Raw genomic sequence first — 27,193 nt, forward strand, 5'->3', positions numbered from 1 at the left:
CACCCCTCCCCCCACGCCCTTTTCCACCCACCCCCGCAGTAGGAAAGGGAGAGGGAGGGGGAAAAGGAAAGTGCTGTTCTGTGGAAAAGGGCGGAAGGAGGGGGAGAAAAAAAGAAAAGGGAACAGGAATATGGCCGTCAGCTGTCGGGGCGGCATTGCAGCCGGCTGCTACTAGGCGACCCGCCGCCCGCACCGCCGGACCCGGGAGAGCCGAGGCGCCCGCGCGGGCTCGCGCTCCCGGCCGTTATCGCTGCATGCGGCGCCCCTCGAGACCGAGCCCGTCAGGCAGCGCAGGCGCAGATCGGGCCGTGGCGGCGGCGGCCGCGGGAGCAAGTCCCCCCGCCCGGCTGTGGCGAGGGCGCGCAGGCCGCGTAGCCGGCGCTTTCATGCCCCAGCAAGGGGCTGTGTCTGGGTGGCACTGAAGGTGGAGCAGGCGGCAGGTGAGTCTGCGGTGGAGGGCCTTTCAAAGCGGACGAACCCTGCGGCGCGCCTCCACTCGGCCCGCGCTCCCGGGCTGAGAGGGCGCCGGACAGGTAGCAACTCGGAGGGTTGAGTTCCGATGGCCCGCCTGCGGGGGGTAGCCAAGGAGGCGGATAGTGGCCAGGGCTGGCGTTCCCGGCCTAGTTTCTCCGCTGTTTCCGGGGGCGGGGAGTCCCTGGAGCCTGCGGGGTGTGATGATGGGGGAGAGGCCGCGCCAGGACGGGCCTCCCCGCGCCGCCCGTCCAGGCTCCAGAGAGCCACTCGCAGGACGCGCGAGGGGTCTGGGCCCTGGGGACCTCCGGGGCGACGGCCGTCTGGGAGGGGGCAGGGCGGGGAGAGGGCGGGGATTGGGGCACAGGGGGCGGGGAGTTAGGGCAGGGGTCTGGGCGCGAGGAGAGACCTGGGGGCCCGGGCAGGTGTCGCAGGTGAATTGAGGGCATTTCCTCCTCTGCATTACCGTGGCTGAACCTCAGGGCTTCCTTGTGGGGAATGACTTTTCGGAAGACTGGTTCCATTCAACTCCGAGTGACTAAACACAAATAAAACCAACTAATGAGCCCCTAGAGCTGACTTGTGTAAAGAGCTGTAACTTTTCTACACCGAGGATGCTGTACTTTCTTTTTTCTTTGGATGCTTCATGAACCTTTTTCCCTCCCGAGGACCGTCTCATCAGAACAAATAAGGAATGACCCAGTTTTTAAATAGTACCCCCGCCCGGTCCCATTATGTGTTTTTTTTTTTTTTTTTCACACGGGAAAATTTAGGGCAGTTACCGAAGTCACTTGTGCAAATGTGAGGGTTAAGTGTCATCTCCAGTAATGAACTGTGTGTGTTTTTGCCGAAGAGAGATTGTCAAGCACTGTAATCTGGGAATTTGATTTACTGAGACTTTAATTGTGTGCAAACTCGTGTTAAGTCGCTAGACTCCAGTTTACGTGGGGATAGATCTTCCTTTCCGGTTTAGAAGGTGAAGGATATAGTAGAATATAGGAAAGAATTTTAGTGCTAAGACGCCAAGTTTTCTATAAGTACTTGATCTGAGGCTATCGTGTGAAATGAAGCGCATTGTTTATGATGATCTGTGTGCACATGAGAGCAAAATCACTATCAAAAGGAAAACTATCTTTGAGCGTTAGTCAGTTCTTGATCAATATAATCATGAAAAAAAAGCCCTTATATTTTATTTTCTGCCCTGTTATTTGTATTACTGTTAAAAAGTTGGTTAACTGTCTTGGTGTGAGACTGGGGACTCAGAAATGAATTTCGATTTGTATCCATGAGGATGATCTGCCTCATACAGGCTTGCTTTGACTCCTTTTTCTAGCAATGGCAAACTCAGTCCACACTTTCCCCTACATCGATATCTCCTGTGGCCATTTTGCAAAAGAGTTGATTTTTTTTTTTTTGTATTACAGATTTTAGTGAACTGATAATAGGCCAGTTGACTTTGGCCATGGTACCTCACTTAGTGTACTACTGTTTAGACTTGTTAATTTGGATAATAGAAAAGCGATGATGTTAGAAATGTTGAAGTTGTATCTTGGAGTAATTTACTCTTGTATAATTTGTAAATGAGAGCATTCTGTTGTTGAGAGTAAACATAGTATTTTGTAGTATAAACTTGAGTTTCCAAGCTGAAGAAATTGGCAGTAGAGATGGTGTGTGGAGAGTGTTCTTAAAACGCAAATGTTTTAAATTACAAGGAACTGCAGTGATGTGTAGGCTGTAAAAATTCACAGTGCCAGACTTAGAAGGTTATTTGGTTGAGGTGCTCTCTATAAAGAAACATGTTAAGTGTCTTCAATAAAAGCTAATTTGTAGCTATACACAAGGGATTTTTGCATGATAAAGATACATAAAGGCACCTTTGCTCTTTATGTCTCTTTCAGTTATGACCAGAACATGTCATATTTTCTTTGGAGTTTCCTGCCTGGATAGTTACTGATTTTGCATTGGCTCTTCTTGCTGCTCAGTTTGAAAGTTAGGTTTCAGTCTTAGCCTTGCAGCCTATGTACAGGTTGAAAAGAAAAAGAAAGCTGCTGAGTCAGAGGCAGGTTGTCTTATTTGGTCTTTCTGATTTGCAGCAGGGAATTTCTGTTATAATTTCAATTTCCAATATAATATGCTTGCTGAAATTTGGTTAGTGAGGGCAAATAAGCTTTCCTAATACACAAATTAAAATTTTACCTTCTCTCAGCTGGTGCCAGGAGTTTTCTCTCCTCTTGCAGATTGTCGGTTTGACAGACTCATAGTAAATGGGATGCCTTGTTGGGATGGAAGATTCCTTTGTAAGGGTTAAAAATTGGGGAAAATTTTACACAGTACAGCTAGCGTAAAAGTGTATGTTTAGCATCAGATTGTAGGAAATTCCAAAATCAGATAATTTTATTATTTGAAAATTCAAACAGTATTTTTTGGGATGAAATTAGGTAGTTTATAAACTTAAAATTTTTTTCTACTTATGGCAGTACGTAATACATATAAATAAGTGTAATAGAGCTTAATGTGCTGCTTGAAAACTTTTTATTGGAAAGAAATATAACATGATTAAAGGAAATTCCAAAGGGAAAAAAATTGATTCTCACATATCTTACATTTTTCTGTATTCTTATTCTATTTGTATAATATATTAATCAGTAAAGTATACTAATCCTATCTATACTTGTGTATGATTCTGTGGGTAATATTCATATAATTGTCTTTTTAAGCATCACATTTTCCCCTGGTGCTGCATATTAATATTATTTTATGGTTTTGTAATAGTCCAAAGTTTTACTGTTTCACAGTGGATTTAACTTTTTCTCTGTGTTTTAGCATTTTACTAATTCCACTTTATTACTCTTAAATGATGTGATAATGAAATCATTTTGCTAATATGATGGTCCAAACCAAATTACTTTTTAAACTTTTGAGGGAGTAAGCATTCTTTGAACTGTTTCATTTGCAGTGGATTATTAGGGCTCCTATAATATAGTTTTCAGTTGAAAACAGAATTAAAGATGAAAAGCTATAGATGTGTATGACTTGAATTTATTGAGTACATATCAAAATATAAATTCACAGTTCTCCCTATTACTGACTTACAAGTTTCTATGTCAACTAATTTTACTTTAAAAATATAATAAGTAATATTCTTATAGGAATTCTTTTTTTTTTTAAGTTTATTTATTTTGAGTGTACAAGCATGCAAGTGAGGGAGGGGCAGAGAGAGAGGGAGAGAGAGAGAATTCGAAGCAGCTCCACGCGATCAGCATAGAGCCCTGACCAGAGGCTCGAATCTGCAAACCACAAGATCATCACCTGAGCCGAAATGAAGAGTTGGAGGCTTTAGTTACTGAGCCACCTGGGCGCCTGCCCCTCTTATAGGAATTCTTTTTTTTTTTTTTTCTTTTTGCAGGAATGAATTTTATTTTATTTTATTTTTTTAATATGAAATTTATTGTCAAATTGGTTTCCATACAACACCCAGTGCTCATCCCAACAGGTGCCCTCCTCAATGCCATCACCCACTTTCCCTTCCCTCCCACCCCCCATCAACCCTCAGTTTATTCTCAGTTTTTAAGAGTCTCTTATGGTTTGGCTGTCTCCCTCTCTTTTTTTTTTCCTTCCCCTCCCCCATGGTCTTCTGTTAAGTTTCTCAGGATCCACATAAGAGTGAAAACATATGGTATCTGTCTTTCTCTGCCTGACTTATTTCACTTAACACTCTCCAGTTCCATCCACGTTGCTACAAATGGCCAGATTTCATTCTTTCTCATTGCCAAGTAGTATTCCATTGTGTATATAAATCAATTTCTTTATCCATTCATCAGTTGATGGACATTTAGGCTCTTTCCATAATTTGGCTATTGTTGAAAAGGAATTCTTAATAATTAAAGTAATATTGTGAAAAATAAATAAAAGTAGTATTGTGGGACATAAATGTTTTTCAGTGTATCTTTTTTCAACCAAATCTATTTACAAATCTAGATTTAAAATCTTTTGACTTATACAAGAGTAATTTTATAGGATTTTAAAAGTCTTTGTAATATTTTATATGATTCCTTGAATCTGGTTTTTTATTGTGTATATGCAGTTCATATATATCTTAATTTAGGGATGCTTAGATCCTAAAAGCATAGATGTTATGAGTCTCTTTTTAATTACGGAAAAAAGAATCTGTTAAATAGGTACTGTGCTATCTGCTAGGGATAAAAGATGAATAACATACAGTCTAAATATTAATGGCTAAGGAGCACTTGGGTGGCTTAGTCGGTTAAGCATCCGACTTTGGCTCAGGTCATGATCTCTTCGCCTTTGTGAGTACTAGCCCCTCGTTGGGCTCTGTGCTGACAGCTCAGCCTGGAGCCTGCTTTGGTTTCTGTGTCTCCCTCCCTCTCTGCCCCTCCCCTGCTCACACACTCTCTCTCCCTCTCTCTCTCTCTCTAAAAAATAAATAAACATTAAAAAAGTTTTTTTTAAATATTAAAAGCTAGTAAGGTAAACAGTCTTATAAATAAATATCATAGCTACAACATGACATATCCAGAATAGAGCAAACTTCTCTATAGGAGCAGGGGGAAGTCCCTAAACTGTGTCTGGTGTGGATTAGAGAGGGTAATTTACATAGAAGGAGGCATTTGATTTAAAACTCAAAGAATGATATGAAAGGTACAAAGTAATGAAAACATGGTGGATTTTATCAAAATACAAGTAATGTAGTGTGGGGGCACAGGTAGTTTGGAGGGAAGTGGAGAGTAAGCTGGAGGGGAAAGCAGAGGCTATGTCATGAAGGGTCGTAAAAGTCAAGTAAGAAATTGAGACTGTACATTGTAGGGAACATAAAACCATGTAATGATTTTAGGCTGTTAAATATCTTTGGCTCAATTGTATGAAGGATGGATTTGGGAAAGCAGCTTGAGTGAGGCTGCAAGTTCATCAGTCAGAAGATCTTGAGGGCATCCAGGTGAGAATTGAGAACAGCAGTGGTAGGGATGGAAAAAAATGAATAAATTGAGAACTATCATGTAATACATACATTTACTCTGGCTCAGAAGCCTTGTCTCTAGCCATATCTTCTCCTTGTCTTCTTGTCCAGTGTGTACCTGTCACACCAGCTAACTTAGATTCTTTCTCTTAGAGCCCTTGTTTATGCTATTCCATTTACATGTTAGTTTTTCTGAGCTGTTTTTCCTGATCACACTGTCTATTTAGGGGGAAAAGTTATTATCATTCCACTTAGTTATTTTATTCTGTAGAGTTTCTTTTCTTACCTTCCTTCATATTTGTTTCCCTTACTAGTTTTGGAGGTTGTATATGATCTGACTCCTTTTCATTTTTTGTAAGTATGGGTCTATTTCTAGTTTCTTTTTCTGTTCCGTTGGTCTATGTATTTTTTAAATATTTGTTTATTTTGAGAGAGTGACAGAGAGAGAGAGTACACGAGCGAGCTCATGCGCATGCACGTGCAAACAGGGGAGGGGCAGAGAGAGAGAGAGAGAGGGAGAGAATCCTAAGGAGGCTCCACACTGGCAGCACAGAGCCCAGTTCAAGGCTTGATTGCAGAAACCTGGAGATCATGACCTGAGCTGAAATCAAGAGTCGGTTGCTCAACTGACTGAATTTATGCAGGCGCCTGTCTTGGCCTAGATTCTTATACTAATACTATATCGTCTTTATTTCTTTATAGCAAGCCTTACAGTCAGGTAGCATATGTCCTTCAACATTGTCTTTTTTCAACATTGCTTTGGTTATTTTGGATCTTTTGCATTTTCATATAAACTATAGACTAAGCTTGTCAGTGTTTACAAAAAGCCTGATGAGGAGAATTGACATCTTAATAATATTGAGACTTCTGATATTTTAACATGGTATATCTCTCTATGTATTTAGGTTTCTTTAGTTTTTTTTCTCTGCAATGTTTTTGTGATTTTCCTTTTATAGGCTTTGTATATATTTTGTTCAGTTTATCCTGAAGTATTTAATGTTTTTTTGATACTTTCCATTGTTAATGAAACTGTATTTAAAATTTTTTTCTTCAACTTTTGTTGATATTGTAAAAGATACAATTGATTTAGTTGTCTTACTAAAGTCACTTTTTTTTAATTCACTTTTTAATTCTAGTAGCTTTCAAGTAGATTCCTTACGATTTTCTTCATACACAGTCATGTCTGCAGAGAAAGCCATTTTTGCTTCTTATTTCCAGCGTATGCCTTTTGTTTCTTCTTGCCTTATTGCCACTGCTAGATCAGTGGTATTCACTAGAAATATAATGTAATTTAGAATTTCTAGTAGCCCCACAATAAGAGGCAACAATAAGTCAGTCATTAAATGTAATATATTTTTTATTTCATTACCTCTAGCATATTATTCACATGTGTAGTAGTTTCCTCAGCACTGTCATAACAAATTACCACAAACCATGTGGTTTAACAGAACAGAAATTTATTCTATCTCAGTTCTGGAAACTAGAGGTCTGAAATCAAGGTGTTGGCAGGTACATGCTCCCTCTGAAGGCTCTAAGAAGAATTCTTTCCTTGCCTCCTCGTATTTCTGATGGTTGCAGGCAATCCTTAGATATAGGGCTATTGAGAGTTGCTCTTTCTTCTTATGTCAGTTTTGGTAATTTGTGTGTTAAACATTTTGACCATTTCAAATAAGTTGTTGAATATATTGGTGTGAAAGAAAATATTTATAATATTTCCTTGTGATCTTTTTAACATCTAACAATATACCTTTCATTCCTCATATTAGTAATTTCACCTTTCACTTTTTTCTTGATTTAGAGTTATTGATTTTTTTTATTGCTATTGCTTGTCCATTTTCAATTTTATTGATTTCTGCTCTTTTTATTTTTTTCCTCTACCTTTGGTTAATTTGTTTTTCTTTTTTTAGCATCTTAAGGTGGACACTTATATCACTGATTTAAAAACTTTCCTGTTTCCTGGGACACCTGGGTGTTTGTGAGTTTGAGCCCTGCATCCAGCTCTGTGCTGACAGCGAGGAACCAGCTTGGGGTTCTCTCTTTCCTTCTCTCTCTGCCCCTCCCTTGCTTGCATGCATGTGCACACTCTTTCTGTCTCTCAAAATCAATAAACTTTAAATAAATTAAATAAATAAGTAAATAAATAAAAATTTCTTTTCTAATATAAGTGCTTAAAGCTGTAAACTTCCTTCTAAACATTACTTTAACTGCATTTTACACGTTAATTTCTGTTATTTTTTTAACTTAAAAAAATTTTAAATATTTATTTTTGAGAGAGAGTCAGAAAGTGAGCAGGGAGGGGTAGAGAGAGAGGAGATACAGAATCTGAAGCAGGGTCCAGACTCTGAGCTGTCAGCACAGAGCCTGATGGGGGCTTGAATCCACAAACCGTGAGATCATAACCTGAGCTGAAGTCGGATGCCTAACTGACTGAACCACCTAGGTGCCCCTAAATTTTTTTTTTTTTTTTAATAATTTTAGAGAGCATGAGTGGGGGAGAGGGGCAGAGAGGGAGGGAGGAAGGGAGGGAGGGAGGGAGGGAGGGAGGGAGGGAGAGAGAGAGAGAGAGAGAGAGAGAGAGAGAGAGAGAATGAGTCCCAAGCAGGCTCCATGCTCAGCACAGAGCCTAACATGGGGCTCCATCCCATGACCCTGGCATCATGACCTGAGCTGAGACCAGGAGTTGGATGCTCAACTGACTGAGCTACCCAGGTACCCTAATTTCTGTTATTTTCATTCAGCTCAGAATATTTTCTAACTTCTCTTGTGATTTTTTTTTCTTTGACTGATGGATTATTTGGAAGAGTGTCTTTTAATTTCTGAATACTTATGGAATTTTATAAGATGTCTTCCTATTACTGATTCCAAATTTAATTCCACTGTGGTCAGAGAACATGTTGTGTATGATTTATATTTTTTAAAATTTATCCAGACTTGTTTTATGGGCCAGCATCTTGTTTCTCTGAGTGAATGTTCTATGTGCACTTGAAAAGAACTTGTATTTTGCTGTTGTTGGGTGGACTTTTCTATAAATATCATTTATGTCGAGATGATAGTGTTCTTCAAATATTATGTATTCTTGCTGATTTTCTGTATGCTTGTTCTAATTACTAAGTGAGGAGTGTTGGACTCTCTTTAATTGCGGATCTGTTTATTTCTCCTTTCAATTCTGTCAATTTGCACATGAAAAGATGCTCAACATCACTCATCATCAGGGAAATAAAAATCAGAACTACGTTGAGATACCACTTCACACCTGTCAGAATGGCTAAAATTAACAACACAGGAAAGATGTTGGTGAGGATGTGGAGAAAGGGAACCCCCTTAAACTGTTGGTGGGAATGCAAACTGGTGTAGCCACTCTGGACAATAGTATGGACACCCAAAAAGTTAAAAATAGAACTATCTTATGACCCAGCAATTGCAGTAGTAGGTATCTGTCCAAAGGATACAAAATTACTGATTTGAAGGGGCACATGCACCCTGATGTTTATAGCAGTATTATAAAAAGTAGCCAAATTATGGAAAGAACACAATGTCCATAGACTGATGAATGGATAAAGAATGTGTGGTATGTGTATACATACATATATACATAGATACGTGTGATGGATACATACATCAAAAAGAATGAAGTCTTGCCATTTGCAATGACGTTGATGAAGCTAGAGTGTATTATGCTAAGCGAAAGAAGTTAGAGAAAGACAAATACCATATGATTTCACTCATATGTGGAAAAAAATGTTTGTAATGTTTATTTTTGAGAGAGAGAGAGTGCAAGTGGGATAGGGGCAGAGGGAGAAGGAGATATAGAATCTGAAGCAGGCTCCAGGCTCTGAGCTGTCAGCACAGAGCCCGACCTGGAGCTTGAACTCATGAACTTCGAGATCATGACCTGAGTCAAAGTCAGTCACTTAACCGACTGAGCCACCTAGGCGCCCCTCATGTGTGGAATTTAAGAAACAAAATAGATAAACATAGGAGAAAGGAAAAACAAAAGGGAGGCAAACCATACGTGACCCTTAACTATAGAGCTTAAAGCTTTGGAAACCTCTGATCTCTTTTTACCGCTTCTGTAGTTTTGCCTTTTCTAGGATGTTATGTAAATGGAATCATATAGTAGTTAGTCTTTTTATTTTTATTTTTTTTATGTTTGTTTATTTTTTTTTGGGGGGGGGGCAGAGGGAGAGGGAGAGAGAGAGAGAGAGAATCTGAAACAGGCTCCATGATGATGTGGGGCTTGATCTCAGGGACTGTGAGATGACTGCCTAAGCCGAAATCCAGTCGGAGGCTTAACCAACTGAACCACCCAGGGGCTCCCCAACAGTTCTTTTCAGATTAGCTTCTTTCACTTTGCAGTATGCACTTAAGGTTCCTCCATGTTTTTTTTCATGGCTTGAGAACTAATTGCTTTTTTTCACTGAATCATCCGTTGTATGAATGTGTCACAGTTTGTTTATCCATTTATCTATTGAATGACATCTTCTCTGCTTCCAGTTTTTGGTGATCATGAATAAAGCTGCTATAAACATTGTATGTAGGTTTTGCATAGACAAAAGTTTTCAAACACATTGGGTAGATACCTAGGAGGCTGGCTGCTGGATCATATGGTAAGCTTACCTGTAACTTTGTAAGAAACCATTAAACTATCTTCCAAAGTGGCTGTTCCATTTTGCATATCCATGAGCAGTGAATTTCCTGTTCTTTCTATATTCTTATCAGCATCTGGTGTTAGGTCTTCTTTTTTTTTAATTTTAGCTACTCTAATGGAGGTGTATTGGTATCTCTTTTAAGTTTGCATTTCTCCAGTGACACTGAGCATTTTTCATATACATATTTGTCATGTGTATATCATCTTTGGTGAAGTATATGTTCAAATCTTTTCCGTATTTCTTTTTTACTTGTTGGGTTGTTTGTTTTCTTACTGTTGAGTTTTTTTGCATATTTTGTGTACCTGTCCTTTATCAGATATCTGTTTTGCAAATATTTTCTCACTCTGCAGCTTGGCTTTTTATTCTCTTCACAGTGTCTTTTACAGAGCAGAAGTTTTTAATAGATTCTACCTTAATCTTTATTTCATGGATTGTGGTTTTGCTATCTAAAAACTCATTGCCAGGGACGCCTGGGTGTCTCAGTCGGTTAAGGGTCTGACTTTAGCTCAGGTCATGATCTCATGGTTCGTGGGTTTGAGCCCCATGTCAGGCTCTGTGCTGACAGCTCAGAGCCTGGAGCCTGCTTTGTATTCTGTGTGTGTCTCTCTCTGTCCCTCCCCTGCTCATGCTCTGTCTCTCTCTTAAAAATAAATAGACATTTAAAAAAATAGTAAAAACTCATCGCCAAACCCAAGATCCTACATTTTCTTCTGGAAGAAAGGTCTATGATCTATTTTATTTTACTTACCTATTAATTTTTATTTACTTATTTTTAGAATATTTATTTATTTTGAGAGAGAGAGAGAGAGAGAAAGAGCATGACCAAGGGAGGGACAGAGAGGGAGAGAGAGAATCGCAAGCAGGTTACGTGCTGTCAGTTCAGAGTTGGTCGTGATGCTTGATCCCACAAACCAGGTAGGTGATCACGACCCGAGCCAAAATCAAGAGTCAGATGCTCAGCCTACTGAACCACCCAGACCCCCCTAGGATCCATTTTAAATGATTTTTTGTAGAAGGTATAAGATCTCAATCTAAATTTGTTTGTTTTGCATATGGAGGTTCAGTTTTCCACCACTATTTGTTGAAAGACTATCCTTTCTCCATTGAATTGCCTTTGCTGTTTTGTCAAAGGTCAGTTGTGTCTTTGTTTAAAACGTTTCCTAGAGGTAGCTTAGAGTTGAGTCTTATTTTTGTTAACCCAATCTAATAATTTCTATCTTTTATTATTTATTTATTTTAAGTGTTTATTTTGAGAGAGAGAGAGGGAACGTGCAAGTGCAGGAGGGGCAGAGAGAGAGGAGAGAGAAACTCAAGTAGACTCTGCTCAGCCCAGAGCTGAAGAGGGGCTCGATCTCATGACTGTGAGATCCTGACCTGAGTCAAAATCAAGAGTCTGTCGCTCAACCCACTAAGCCACTCAGGCACTACTCTGTTTTTTAATAGGCGTTGTTAGACCACTTAAAATTAAAAAAAAAAAAAAAAAATCAATTTTATTGAGAGATCTAATTTATACATCATAAAATTCACCCATTTAAAGGAAACATTTCAGTGTTTCTTAGTATACTTACAGAGTTTTGCAATCATCAGTGTAATCTATTTTAGAGCAATTTCATCACTCCAGAAAGAAATCTTGTGTTCATTAGCAGTCACTGTCTAATCCCTCACTCCCCAGCCCTAGCCCTTGCCAAGTACTAATCTATTTTCTGTCTCAGTAAAATTTGCCTATTCTAGACATTTCATATCAATGAAATCATACAATATGTGATCTTTTGCAACTAGCTTCTCTCATTTAGGATAAGGTTTTTGAGGTTCATTCATGTTGTATAAGTTTCTAATTGTGGCAAAATTGGGGCATCTGGGTGGTGCAGTCAGTTGAATGTGACTTTTGCTGAGGTCATGATATCACAGTTCGTGATTTCAAGCCCCCATATCAGGCTCGCTGCTGTCAGCACAGAGCCTGCTTTGGATCCTCTGTCCCCCTCTCTCTGCCCCTACTTCACCGTGCTCTCTAAAAAAATCAATAAACACTTAAAAGAAAAAGACTTAATTGTGGCAAAATTCACATAACATAAAATTCACCATTTAACTGGGTGGGGGATGGGCGAAATCAAGTGGGTGAAATGGGCCCAACCCCATTTAGGTCACCCTAAAATGGGTGAAACCCCAATTTCATGGGGGTGAAAAGTACACAGCATAGGGAATATAGTCAGGGGTATTGTAATAGCATTGCATGGTGACAGATAGTAGGTATACTTGAGGTGAGCAAAGCAGAATGCAGACTTGTGAAATCATTATGTCTGGTACCTAAAACTAATGTAACATTGTTACATGGTATCAACTATAATTTTAAAAAATAGTAAAAAAAAAGTCCCATTTTAACTATTTAAGAATGTACAATGCAGTGGCATGTAGTACATTCACAATGCTATACAACTGTTACCCCTATCTAGTTCCAGAATGTTTTCATCACCCCCAAAGGAAACTCCTTTCCTTGTAAGCCATCATTCCCCATGCTCCTCTATCCCCAACCCCTGGCAACCAGTAGTCAACTTGCTTTTTCAGTTGGATTTGCCTATTCTGGATATTTCCTATAAATGGAATTATACAGTGGGCGCCCGGGTGGCTCAGCTGGTTGAGTGTCTGACTTCGGCTCAGGTCATGATCTTGTGGTCTGATCTGTGAGTTTGAGCCCCACGTCGGGCTCTGTGCTGACAGCTCAGAGCCTGGAGCCTGTTTCAGATTCTGTGTCTCTCTCTGCCCCACCCTTGCTTGTGCTCTGTCTCTCTCTGTCTTTCAAAAATGAATAAACATAAAAAAATTAAAAAAAAGGAATTATACAGTATGTGACTTTTTAAAATTGAGGCAAAACTGGCATACAACATTAGTAGTTTTAGGTGTACAGCATAATAATTCAATTTTTGTGTACATTACCAAGTGATCACCATAATAAGTCTAGTTACCATCTGTTACACCGTGCAACTGCTCCTCTTCACCCATGTCCCTATCTCCAACCTCCTTCCCTCTGATAACTACTGATCTCTGCTCTGTATCGATGAGTTTTGTTTGCTGGTTTGTTTTGTTTATTAGATTCCACATATAAGTGAAATCATATAGTAATTGTCCTTCTCAGTCTGACTTATTTCACTTAGCATAATACCCTCAAGGTCTGTCCATGCTGTCACAAATGCAAGATTTCCTTCTTTTTATGGCTGAGTAGTATTCCAGTGCATGTGTGGGTGTATACACACACACAGCTTTATCCATTCATCCATCAGTGGACACTTATGTTGTTTCCATGTCTTGAGTATTGTAAATAATGCTGCAGTGAACATAGGGGTGAATATTTTTTTTGAACTAATGTTTTTGTTTTCCCAGAAGTGGAATAACTGGGTCATATGGTATTTCTATTTTTATTTTAAGGAACCTCCATATTGTTTTCCATAATGGCTACACCAATTTATATTCCCACGGACAGTGGATGATAGTTCTCTTTTTTCCACAGCCTCTCCAACACTTCTTTCTTTTTGATAATAACCATTCTAACAGGTGTAAGGTAATATATCATTGTGGTTTTGATTTACATTTCCCTGCTAATTACTAATGTTGAACATCTTTTCGTGTGCTGGTTGGCCACTGACCTTTCTGTCTGGCTTCTTTCACTTAGCTTAATACTTTCTAGGTTCATCCATGTTAGACCATGTATCAGTAGTACTTCTTTTTATGCCTGAGTAATGTTCTGTTGCATTGAAATAACACATTTTGTTTACTGATTCTGACTTGATAGGTATTTGGGTTTTTTCTGTTTTGGCTATTTTAAGTAGTGCTGCTATGAATATTTGTGTATGTGTTTATAGGGACATATGTTTTTGTTTGTCATGGTAGACAAATTTAGTGAAATTATTGATAAGGTTGGGTTTGAATCTATTATCTTGCTATTTATTTTTAATTTGTCCTGTCTGTTTGATGTTCCTTTTTGGACTGAATATATTTTAGTATTCTTTTCATCTCCACATTGGCTTGTTAGTGATAGATAGGTTTTTTTTTTTTTTTTAAGTAATTGCCTTAGGGCTTATAAATGCATCTTTAAGTTAACCACAGTCTTCCTTCAAATAGTATTATACTATGTTGTATATTACCCAAGACTCCTCCCTTCTTCCTCATCATTAAAAACAGTAATACTAGTTCTACATTATTGGGTTATGAATGTCAAATGAGCTAATGGATGTAAAATACTTTGAACATAGCTCATGCTTTTATTTATATTGCGAATAATAGAAAAAAACTTCATTAGAATTTCTGGAATTTGTAGATTGTTTCTTTTCCAGCCTGCTTTAGCTGCCTACTTCCATGATCACAACCAGGACTGTTGGTTCTCAATTTGACTGTACATTACAGTTAACTGAGCAGCTTAAAAAATATTTATGATAACATGTCACCCTTAAATTCTTATTTTATTGGTTTGGTATGTATTTTTTAAAGTGTTCCAGCTGGTTCCAATGTGTAGTTAGTGTAGAGAACCATTACCCTGGACTTTATGACCATAATCTTTAACTTAAAGTATTTTAAGCATCTAACTGACTTCCATTTCCTTTTTTGCCAGCTTATCTATTCTGGTACCCTAATTTGACATTTTTTACATTCCATTGAGATCCAGGGCATTAGCCACACCATTTTTTCACTGTCTATTAACCCCCTCATAGAGTAATTTCTTTCCTTACCCAATTACATTGATTCAGTGAAAAAAAAAAAAATTAATGCCTATAGGTGTTTTGTACTATTTTGTGAGGTCAAGTTGTCAACTCCCTTGTTCCTCTCTTCCTTACTGTAATCGAGGTACAACTTCAGCCCTGATTAAATTCATTGCTTTGCCAACTCTACTTCCTTCAACCTGAGCAGCTGAGTGTCACTAGAGAAAACAAAGAACAGTGCTGATTGGTCTCACTTTAATTTACGGCCACAAGTTATCACTTGTGCCCCCACCATTATGTAGTCATTTTCCTGTTCCACTTTCATTACTAAGAAGACCATTTAATCTCTTTTCTTTCTATATTCTTGGCCATATGTGTGTGTGTGTGTGTGTGTGTGTGTGTGTGTGTGTATTATGTATCTATCTATATGTATATACTTCAAAGAGGTCTTCCTTGATTGCACTATAAGATGAGCCCTTGCATTACCACTTTCTTTCCCTCTGTCTTGCTTTATTTTTCTTCATAGTACTTATGTTTTCTGAAATTATTTATAAAATTATACTTGTTTATTGATTGTTTCCCAACTATGATATAAGATCCGTACAGACAGGCATTTGGTGTTTTCACTGCTTTAATTCCCAGCATTTAGAACAATGTCTGAGGCTCAGTCATAGGTTGTTAATAAACTAGCAGTGATTGATTAGTAAACATAAGAGCTCTTGCCCATTGGCCACAAAACTATAAAATACTTAGGAATAATCCACTCAAGACCTGGATGAAACAAACTATGATACTTTGCTTAAAGGCTTAAAAAAAAAAAAAGACTTGAATAAAATTGAGAGCCCTACCATGCTCCTGAGTAGAGAACTTTATATTGTAAAGATGTCCATTCTCCTTAAATACACTGTTTTAGAGCAGTTCTAAAAAAGATCTCAACCCCCCTCCCCCCTGAAACTTGATAAGCTTGGATGAATAAGTCTGAAAAATCTTAAACTTCCTCTTTACCCTTTTTTTTTTTTTTTTTATCTGCCAGATCAGAAAATATTTAGAGCTACTATAATTAACTATGGGTGGTATTAGCTTGGAAATTGGCTAATGAAACAAAACAGAGGTTAGATTTTATAGGATTCTATAGGATATTAGTATATGAGAAAGATGAGAAGAGAATTATTCAGTAAGTTAACCTTTCCATAATAAGTAGATGACATGGTTATAAATTTTATTCTGTACAGCATTTTTAAAGCAGTGATACCCATTTGGTATACTTGAGGCATGTGGACCTCTTTACTCTTACAGTTAGGAATCTAATTAACTAGGCTTTAATCCTTAGGTCACCTTGTGTTTTATAAAACATTCCCCTCATTCCTTGACAGCTTAATTTTTTGAGCATGTTTACCTCTCTTCCTTTTTTTAAAAATATTTTTATTTCATTTTTTTAAGTTTATTACTTAAGCAATTTCTACACCCAATATGGGACTCGAACTTATGACCCTGAGGCCAAGAGTCACATGCTCTTTGGCTGAGCCCCCACCTCTCTCCCTTCTAATTTGTTACAATTTCCACTATGTATTTAGTAGTCAAATAAACTTAATAGAATTTCTTATAAACTAACACTAAATAGACTGAATGAGAGACTGAAAGGCATCAAGTACGTATGTTTTACTGGTTTGTGATATCTGTCGTAGATCTTCATGGCTGATACCGGGCTATATATGAATTGGTGAGGTTGCCAGATAGTAGAGTTTTTGAAACTTGTGAGGTGTTAATTTATCCCACATTCACTTTATGTTCAGTGAATAAAGTTTAGGAATGATAATCAGCTTTTAAGGAAAACAAAGGGACAAAGTCCATGGGGGAAAACTTTCAATTTATCGGGTGTTTGTTTTGCATGTCTCTTTCTGTGTATGTATATGTATGTATAGACGTATGAGATATTTTAGCAGATTTTATGTTCTACTTTTCCAGCTTTATAGAGCGTTGAGTTAAATTGGGAATATTCAGACTGGCAGTTAATGCTTTCCTCCCTACTTCTTGAGTTTAAACCAGTTATTCTACCTTTCCCACTTTCTTCCATATCCCTCTATGCTTTTGTTGAAATCTTGAAGGACATGAACTGCTTTTTGAAAAAAAAAAAAAAATTTTTTTTTTTTAATATTTATTTATTTTTGAGAGACAGAGAGAGACAGAGCGTGAGTGGGTGAGGGGCAGAGAAAGAGTGAGACACAGAATCCGAAGCAGGTTCCGGGCTCTGAGCTGTCAGCCCAGAGCCGGATGCGGGGCTCAAACTCATGAGCCGTGAGATCATGACCTGAACCGAAGTTGGACACTTAACCAACTGAGTCACCCAGGTGTTCTGACATGAACTGCTTTTTAAAAAAACCTTTTCATTTTGAAACAAAACTCAGAAAAGTTGAATCCAACTTTCAGAAAAGTTGGAAGAATATTATAATGAGCTCCCATTATATCCTTCACTTAGATTTGCCAGTTGTTAACATTTTATCACATTAACACTCTGCATAGTGTTATTTTTCTTTTTCTTTTTTTAAGCAAGCTTTATTCCCAGTGTGGGACTTGAACTTACAGCCTCAAGCTCAAGAGTCGTGTGCTGTTTTGACTAAGCCAGCCAGGGGTCCCAGTACATAGATGATAATGGTTATTACTATTATTACTGTTTTAATTTTAAAGAGAGAGAGAGATCACGATTGGGGGAGAGGAAGAGGGGGGAAAGAGAGAGAATCTTAAGCAGGTTCTACTTTCAGCAAGGAGCCTGACACGGGGCTCGATCCCACAGCCCTGGGATCATGACCTGAGCTGAAAAACTAAGAGTTGTATGCTCAACTGTCTGAGCCACCCAGGCACCCTGCATAGTATTATTTTTTGATTAAACCATTAAAGCATGTATTTCCTAAGAACAAGGTCATTGTGTTATTCAATACAATGCTCACATTAGGAAACTCAGCTTTGTTATAAAGTTAATATATACTCTACCTTGAAATTTCTTGAATACTATTCTTTATTTAAAAATTTTAAACATTTATTTATTTTTGAGAGACAGGGGAGCAGGGGAAGGGCAGAGAGAGGGAGACACAGAATCTGAAATAGGCTCCAGGCTCTGAGCTCTCAGCACAGAGCCCCATGTGGGGCTCGAACCCATGAACCACGAGGTCTTTACTTGAGCTGAAGTTGGATGCTTAACCAACTGAGCCACCCAGGCTCCCCTCCAATGCTATTCTTTATAACAATTTTTTGTTTTTCTTTTCCCATATTCATTCTAGGGTCACACGTTGTATTTAGTTGTCATTTATTTGGTAATTAGTTGGACAGTCATGTCTGTAATAAGGACATTTTAATTTCTTCCTCTTTCATTTCTATCTTATTTTCTTCCTTCTCTCTTTGGGTTTATTTTGCTATTACTTTTTTAGGTTCTTAAAATTGAAGTTTGGATTATCAATTTGCTTTTTTTCTGATAAGTACCTAATGATATTTTTCTGTAAGCGCTGCTTTAATTGCATCCCACAAATTTTGGTATGTTTTCTTTTTGTTCAGTTCAAAATATTTTGTAATTTCCTTAAACTTCCTCTTCAACCACAAATTATTTAGTAGTGTGTTTAATTTCTAAGTATTTGGAGATTTTCCTGTTATCATTCTGTTGTCACTTGTTTCGATGCTCAGATTTTAATCTATTTTAATCTGGAACAGTATTTGAACCTTTCTCCCTTTCATTACACTGACTTCTTTTTAGAATTTTGCCCTTTAGTTATATTTATGTATTTGTTTATTTGATTCAGTTATAGCTGACATACAATGCTACATTAGTTTCAAGAGTACACAATAGTGATTCCACAGCTCTTTATATTATGCTGTGCTCACCACAAAGTGTAGCTACCGTCTGTCACTATACAACACTATTACAGTGCTATCGACTATATTATCTATGCTGTGCCTGCATCTCTGTGACGTATTCATTCCATAACTGGAAGCTGTACCTCCCACTCCCCTTCACACATTTTACCCATCCTATCCTCCTCTGTGGTAACCATCAGTTCTCTGTACTTGTGGGTCTGTTTCTGCTTTTGTTTATTTTGATTCACGTTTTTAGATTCTACATATAAGTGAAATCATATATGTATCTTTCTCTGTCTGACTTATTTCACTTAGCATAATACCTTCCAGGGCAATCCATGTTTTTGTGAATGGCAAGATCTCATTCTTTTTTTATGGCTGAGTAATAATCCATTGTGTATATATACTGCATCTTTATCGATTCATCTATCAATGGACACTTGGGTTAATATCTTGGCCATTGTAAATAATGCTGCAGTAAACATAGGGGTGCATATATCTTCTTGAATTAGTGTTTTTCTTTGCTTTGGGTAAATACCCAGTAGTGGAATGATTACATCATGTGGTGTTTCCATTTTGAATTTTTTGAGGAACCTCCATACTGTTTTCCATAGTAGCTGCACTAATTTACATTCCTACCAACAGTGTACAAGAGTTCCTTTTTCTCTACATCCTTGCCAGTGCTTGTTATTTCTTGTCTTTTTGATACTCCCCATTCTGACTGGTGTGAGGTGATATTTCTTCGTGGCTTTGATATGAATTTCCCTGATAATTAGTGATGTTTTCATGTCCCTATTGGCCATCTGTATGTCTTCTTTGGGAAACTGTGTATTCACATCCTCTGCCCTTTTTTAATTGTAGTGTTTGGGTTTTTTTTGTTTTTTTTTTGGTGTTGTATAAGTTTATATATTGGATATTAGTCTGTTATTGCTATATCATTTGCAAATATCTTCTCCTATTCATTAGGTTGCTTTGTCATTTTGCTGGTGGTTGCCTTTGCTGTGAAAAAGCTTTTTATTTTCACGTATTCCCAATAGTTTATTTTTTGGTTTTGTTTCCATTGACTAGAATTTTCCCCTTTGGTTTGAGGTTGTCTAACTCCTTGTGATTAGATTAAGGTCATGTGTTTTTATTTTTTATTTGTTTATTTATTTTAAAATTTGTTTATTTTGAGAGAGAGAGAAAGAGAGAGTGTGCACAAGCAGGAGAGGGGAAGAGAGAGGGGGAGAGAATCCCAAGCAGGCTCCACACTGATGCTGACGCAGGACTTGATTTCATAAACCTTGAGATCATGACCTGAACCTAAATCAAGAGTTGAATATTTAACTGACTGAACCACCCAGGTGCTCCAAGGCTATGCATTTAAAAAAAAATCAGGAATAGTACATAGCTAATGCTGTCTGCGTGGTACATCATATCCGAAGGCATGTAATAATAGTTTGACAATCATTAATGATGTTGATTTTGATTACTTGGTTAAAGTGGCCACCAGCTTTCTCTGGTGATATATTTTATTCATTTGTAATTATTAGTATAACTGGAGAAAGCTTGAGATGGTACAAATATTCTATATCCAACAGTCTTCCTCCCAGTGGTTTTAGCATTCACTGATAATTCTTGCTTGGAACTGAATACTGAGATGATTGTAAAATGGTTTTTTTATCATCCCTTTCATGATTATTGGTTGGCATTCTGAAGAGCCTTCCTTCTTTCCCCTTCATTCATTTATTTTATAATTTCAGTGTGGACTCCAGGCTTGAAAAAAAGATCAATGTGAGGGGCGCCTGGATGGCTCAGTCTGTTAAGTGTCTGACTTCAGCTCAGGTCATGATGACATGGTTCCTGAGTTTGAGCCCCGCATTGGGCTCTGTGCACAGTTCAGAGCCTGGAGCGTCCTTTGGATTTTGTGTCTCCCTCTCTCTCTGCCCCTCCCCCACTTGTGCTCTTTTTCTGTCTCTCTTTCAAAGATAAATAAACATTAAAAAATAATCCATGTGTTATAATCCATTAGTGTCATTCATTTTGACGCTACAATTATTCCCATTTTGGCCAGCGGGAGACTCTTCAAGCTAGTTCCTGTGCCTTTTTGATAAGGGATCCCTATTAGTTTTTGAGCAGTGCTTTTTTTCTTCTTATGTAAGATGTTCTAGGTATACCTTGTGTTTTTCCTGGCCAACCTTGGAATTGGTCATTTCTCCAAGAACGTCTAGTATCGTTTAGTTCTTTTTTCATTCCCTTCTATGTGATTATATTATCAATTTGGTGTACAGTTAGGTTTATTGGCTCATATATGATTAATGGTGAAGTTAGGTATTTAACCAGGTGAAAAAATTTTTTGAATGGAATTTAGAAATTGTTCTTTTCTAGACTTTTAATCTTTAGAGTGAATATACCCTGCTTAATGTGTTTTGTTTGAACTTAGCAGTGTTTAAGAATTCTGAATCAGTTGCCAATATTTTAAAACTTGGAGATTTACACAAAAACCCTGATTTCTGGCTTCTTTTAAAAAGGCAAAGAAGAAATTCTGGTCCAAGTCCATTTGGCAACAATTGGATGGATCTGACGAGTAGTGGCTGCCTGTGTTCTCTAGTTCCCACGACTCTTCTATCCTGCCTGACCCCTTTAAGGCATTTGTGTTTGCGGCCTTTCTCTACAGCTCTCCTTCTTTACAAAACTTTCAGTGACAGGTGCAACAGTAGAGAATTACACTGCTTTGTGTTGGAAAAAATGAACTGATTTTGTCCAAAATGACTTATTTTTTCAATTTTGTAGTTCCATGACCCCGCCAGTGGAGCTGATGTTGATAATGCTTTGTAAATGGAATCTCCAAGGCCCTATTTTAAATTGCTTAAATGTAGCAAATAACTTTGATAAAACTGTACTCTCTTTGCGGTTTAAGTGAAATTTACCATTCATTCTGCATGGTTTGGAACGCCAAGGAACACACAGATATTTTTGAAACTGTTAGAAATCTTTTTGTTACAGTGAGAGAACTGTGTAAACTACATTTAGCTTTATAAATTGAAGTTATTGACATTTTGTTGATGTTAACAGCATATATTCATTGAAATGTATGCCATTCTAAACAGGATGAAACTAAATGGATTCTGAAAGATTATTTTAGCAGTAGTGGAATATAAAATATAATTATTAGACTATATATCTGTTAGTTTAAAAAACTATTTTAATTTTTTTTCAAAAAATTTGAAGCTTTTTCAAAAGCTTTTGTTAATACAGAGTAATTTTTACCAGAGATAGAGAAAACCATTTCATAATGATACAGAGGTCAGTTAATCAAAAAGACATAACAATTCTAAATGCTTATGCCCTTAATAATGGAACTTCAAAATACATGAAGCAAAAACTGATAAGAGTTGGAAAGAAAAATAGACAAATCTACAATTATAGTCAAAATTTTAATATTTTAATAATATTTGATATTTTAATAGCATTATCTTCTTAATAATAGAATAAGTGGACAGAAAATCAACAAGGATATAGTAGACTTGAACAACACTATTAACCTACTTGATTGACATTTGTAGAGGCCTCTGTCCATCAACAGTACACATGCTACAGTGCTAAGTTCACATGGTATATTTATCAAGATAGGCCATATTCTTAGCCATAAATCCATTTTTAATAAATAAAATAATTCTAGTCATATATAATATATTCTCTGACTACAGTGGAATTAAATTAGAAATTAATAACCAAAGATTCTTGGAAAATTCCCAAGTACCACATTTGGAAACTGAAAAACATAAATAGTCCATTGGTCAAAGAAAATATTTTAGGAAAGGGAAGTTAATAAGTGTTTTGAACTGAATAAAAAGAATACACAACATACATACATTTGTTACATGCCACTAAAACATTACTTGGTGGGATTTGCAACACTAAATACCTACAATAGAGAAGAAGAAAGGTCTCAAATCAAGACCTGTTTCTACCTTAGAAACTAGAAAAAGAAGAGCAAATTAAATTCTACATAAACAGAGGAAAGGAAATAATAAAGATCAAAATAGAAATCAACGAAATATAAAACAAAAGCAAGAGAAAAATTAATGAAACAAAAAGCTTGTTCTTAAAGAAGATGAATAAAATTGATAAATTTCTAGCCAGACTGGCCAGGAAAAAAAGAAGACACAAATTACTAATACTGGAAATGAGAGAGGTGATATCACTACATATTCTACAGATATTAAAAGTATAATAAGGAAATATGAACAACTTTGTACCAATAAATTTGATAACTTAGATGAAATGGACAAATCCCTTGAAAGACACTGCTATGTAGACTGAATGGTTGTGCCACCCCCCCCCCCCCCACCCCATTCTTATGCTGAAACCTAATCCCCAGTGTGATGATATTTGGAGGTGGGGCTTTCAGAGATATTTTGGTCATGAGGGCAAAACCCTCATGAATGGAATTAGTGCCTTTTTGGAAAGGGATCCCAGAGAGATCCCTTGCTCCCTTCTGTCATGTGAAGTTACAGGGAAGTTAACAGCCTTCTATGAACTAGAAAATCAGCGTCAGTAACAATACAATCTGCCAGTGCCTTGATCTTGGACTTCCCAGCCTCAAGAATTACGAGAAATAAATTTCTGTGTTTATAAGTCACTCAGTCTGTGATATTCGTATAGCAGCCTGCATGGACTAAAACAGATGCAAACTAAGAAAGGAAGTAGGTAATCTAAATAGCCCTGTATGTGTTAAAGAAATTGAATTTATGGTTAAAAACCTACCTACAAAGAAAACTCCAGACCCAAATGATTTTGCAGGTGAATTCTGCCAAACATTTAAGGAAGAAATGATACCAATTCTATACAGACTCCTCCAGAAAATTGAAGAAGAAATTCTTCCCAGCTCATTTTATGAGACTATATTACCTTGATAGCAAATCAGTTAAAAACATTACAAGAAAACAACAGACCAATATCCTTCAATTAATGTATATAAAATTTCAAACAAAATTTTAACAAATATAATTCAAGAACATATAAAAGCAATAATATATCATGACCAAGTGGGGTTTATTTCAAGAATGCAGTGATTAGAAACTTGAAAATTAATCATTGTAATTCACTGTATTAAAGATAGAAAAATATATCACCTCAGTAGATGCAGAAAAAGTGTGTTATATAGTCTAACATATCTTCCTGATAAAAATCTCAGGAATAGAAAAGAACTTAACTTGATAAAGAGCATTTATGAAAAACCCACAAATAACATCATATTTACTGATAAAAGACTGAATACTTTCCTCATAACATTAGGAACAAAACGAAGATGTCTACTCTCAACACTTCTCTCCTTTAAAATTTTTTTTTTTTTTTAATTTATTTAAGTAATGTCTACATCTAACATGGGGCTCAAACTCAAGACACTGAGATCAGGAGTAATGTGCTCTACTTACTGAACCAGCTAGGTGTGCCTCTTTTTACTTTTTTTTTTTTTTTATCAAAGAAATGTGTATTAAAACAACCTCCTTATACCAATTTTACTCTAACACAGTAAATAGAACTACAATTATGATACCCCTTGGACTATAGATACATTACTGTTGCCATGGTAAATTGGTATTTTTTTTTCAAAAGGCAAGAAGGTAGCATATAATAATTGGTATGCATATGTTTATATACTCTGATCTAGAAAGCTGATTTTGGAATTTACTCTGTAACTTAACTGAAGCCCAGATTAATGTAGAGAGATGCTTATTGAAGCATTCTCTTTTTTTTTTAATTGTGGCAAATATACATTCCATTTATCATTTTAACCATTTGTAAGTATACACTTCAGTGGCATTAACTACACTGGCAGTGTTGTATAACCATTGTCACTACTATACCCAAATCTTTTCCATCATCTCCAACATAAACTCTATACCCATTAAACAGTAATTCTCCATGCTCCCCCCTCCTAGCCCTGGGTAACCTCTATTTTACTTATGTCTCTATGAATTTATCTATTCAGTGTACCTCATATAAGAGCCATATAATATTTCTCCTCTGTGTCTGGCTTATTTCATTTAGTTTAAGGTTTTTCAGAGATCATCCATGTTACGGCATTTGTCAAAATTCAATTCCTTTTTATGGCTGAATAGAATTCCATTGTATAGATATATTACATTATGTTTATCCATTCATTTTTTTTAATTTGTTTTTTTTTTACGTTTATTTATTTTTGAGACAGAGACAGAGCATGAATGGGGGAGGGTCAGAGAGAGAGGGAGACACAGAATCTGAAACAGGTTCTAGGCTCTGAGCACAGAGCCCGACGTGGGGCTCGAACTCACAGACTGCGAGATCATGACCTGAGCCGAAGTCGGATGCCCAACCGACTGAGCCACCCAGGCGCCCCTATCCATTCATTTTTTGATGGATATTTGGGTGGTTTTTACCATTTGATTATTGTGAAGAATGCTGCTGTGATTAATGATGCTGAGCACTTTTTCATGTGCTAATTGGTCATTTGTATATCTTCTTTGGTCAGCATTTCTCTTGAACATTGTAGTGGATGTTCTACCTAGTACAGTAAGACAAGAAAAAGAAATAAATGACATCTATATTGCAAAGAAAGAAGTAAAATTAGTCTCTATTCGTGGACACATTATCTATGTAGAAAACTTGATGGTACCTACAAAACTCTGTAACTCATAAGCAACTGTATGAAGATCAAGATATACTTTGTACAAGATCAAGATATAAAAAGCAATTGTACTTCTATGTAGTAGCAAAGAATAATTGGAAATTGAGTTAAGGAAACAATGTCATTTACAATAGCATTAATTATTATGTACATAAGCAAAGTCTGATGATGTGAAAGACATATGCTATAAACTACAAAACATTGATGAGAGAAATGCAGAGATAAACCTTGTCTGTGGGTTTGAAAACTCAGTATTGACAGCCCTCCTTAAATTGACCTACAGTTTCAACACAATCCCAGTTAAAATCCTAGTAGGCTTTTATTTGGGGTAGAAATGGACCAGCTGATTCTAAAATGCTTACTGAAATGCAAAGGAGCTAGAATAGAATAGTCAAAAGCAATTTTGAAAAAGAACAGAGTTGAAGACGAACATTTCCTGATTTCAAGATTTATTATAAAGCTACAGTAATTGTGGCACCTGGGTGGCTCAGTTGGTAAAGCGTCCAACTCTTGATTTTGGCTCAGGTCATAATCTTGCAGTTCATGAGTTCAAGTCCTTCATCGGGCTCTACACTGACAGCACAGAGCCTGTTTGGGATTCTCTCTCCCTCTCTCCCTATTCTCCTGCTTGTGCTCTCTCTCTCAAAATAAATTAATAAATAAAAGCTACAGTAATCAAAATCATGTGGGACTGACAAATAGACAGATAGATCAGTGGAATAAAGAAACCAGAGGTGGGACACCTGGGTGACTCGGTTGAGCATCTAACTTTGGCTCAGGTCATGATCTCAGGGCTCGTGAGTTCAAGCCCCACATCAGGCTCTATGCTGACAGCTTGAAGCCTGGAGCCTGCTTCACATTCTGTCTCTTTCTCTGCCCTCCCCTACTTGTGTGTGTACTCTCTCTCTCTCAAAAATAAACATTAAAAAAAAAAGAATCCAGAGATAAATATAAACATGTTGGGCAGTTTTGTTTTTTTTTTAAGTTTATTTATTTATTTTGAGAGAGAGGGAGGGAGATCAAGGAGGGGCAGGGAGAGAGAGGGAGAGAGAGAATCCCAGGCAGGCCCTGTGCTGTCAATGCAGAGCCTGACGTGGGGCTCCATCCCATGAACGTGAGATCATGACCTGAGCCTAAATCAAAGAGTCAGATGCTTAACCGACTGAGCCACCCAGGCACCCTGGGCATTTGGTTTTTGAATAAAGGTACAAAAGCAATACAGTGGAGAAAAGTTAGTTTTTTCAACCAGTGGTGCTGGAAAAATTGGATATCTGTATGTAAAAAGTGGATCTTGATTCATACTGAACACCATATATAAAAAATTAACTCAAAATGTATCATAGACCTAAATATAAAACTTGAAATTATAAAACTTTAGAGGAAAACATGGGAGAAAACCTTTGTGACCTTAGACAATGATTTCTTAAATGTCATACCACAAGCATGACCCATAGAAGAATTAGATTGGTAAATGAGACTTCATAAAAAATAAAAACTTCTGCTTTTCAAAAGGCACTATTAGAGTAAAAAGACAAGAAAATACTTGCTAAGTATATGCTTGATAAATGACTTGTCTACAGAATATATAAAGAACTTTTCAAAACTCAAGAATGACTAACAGCCCAAGTAAAAAACAAGCTAAGATTTGAACAGAAATTTCACTGAAGAAAATTCATGGATAGAAAATAAGCACATGAAAAGGTAGTTAGCATCACTAGTCATTAGAAAGATACAAATTAAAACTATAAAGTTTCACTATAGGCATGTTATAGTGTCTGTTAAAAAAACTGACCTTATACAGCTTTAGAGAGGATGTGGAACGACTGGAACTCCCATAAAATGGTACACTCTAGGAAACTGTCTGGCAGTATTTTAGAATTACATATACCTAGCAGGTGATCCAGTCCTTTCCTCT

General features: G+C 37.1%; 1 protein-coding gene across 5 annotated transcripts in view; it reads left to right on the plus strand.

Annotated features, from left to right (window-relative positions):
• Positions 1-340: 340 nt before the first annotated feature.
• DENND4C (DENN domain containing 4C) overlaps positions 341-27,193 on the plus strand; it is a 122,941-nt gene continuing 96,088 nt past the window's right edge. For 2 of the 5 annotated variants that reach the window (XM_042912037.1, XM_042912039.1), the window contains exon 1: positions 349-440. The gene's annotated coding sequence lies outside the window, so the exon portion shown is untranslated. Of the gene's footprint in view, positions 441-27,193 lie in introns of all 5 variants that reach the window. The other 3 variants (XM_042912038.1, XM_042912040.1, XR_006195701.1) reach the window with 2 other exon arrangements.

The sequence above is a fragment of the Panthera leo genome, chromosome D4, assembly GCF_018350215.1.
Source record: "Panthera leo isolate Ple1 chromosome D4, P.leo_Ple1_pat1.1, whole genome shotgun sequence".
Lineage (NCBI taxonomy): Eukaryota > Metazoa > Chordata > Mammalia > Carnivora > Felidae > Panthera > Panthera leo.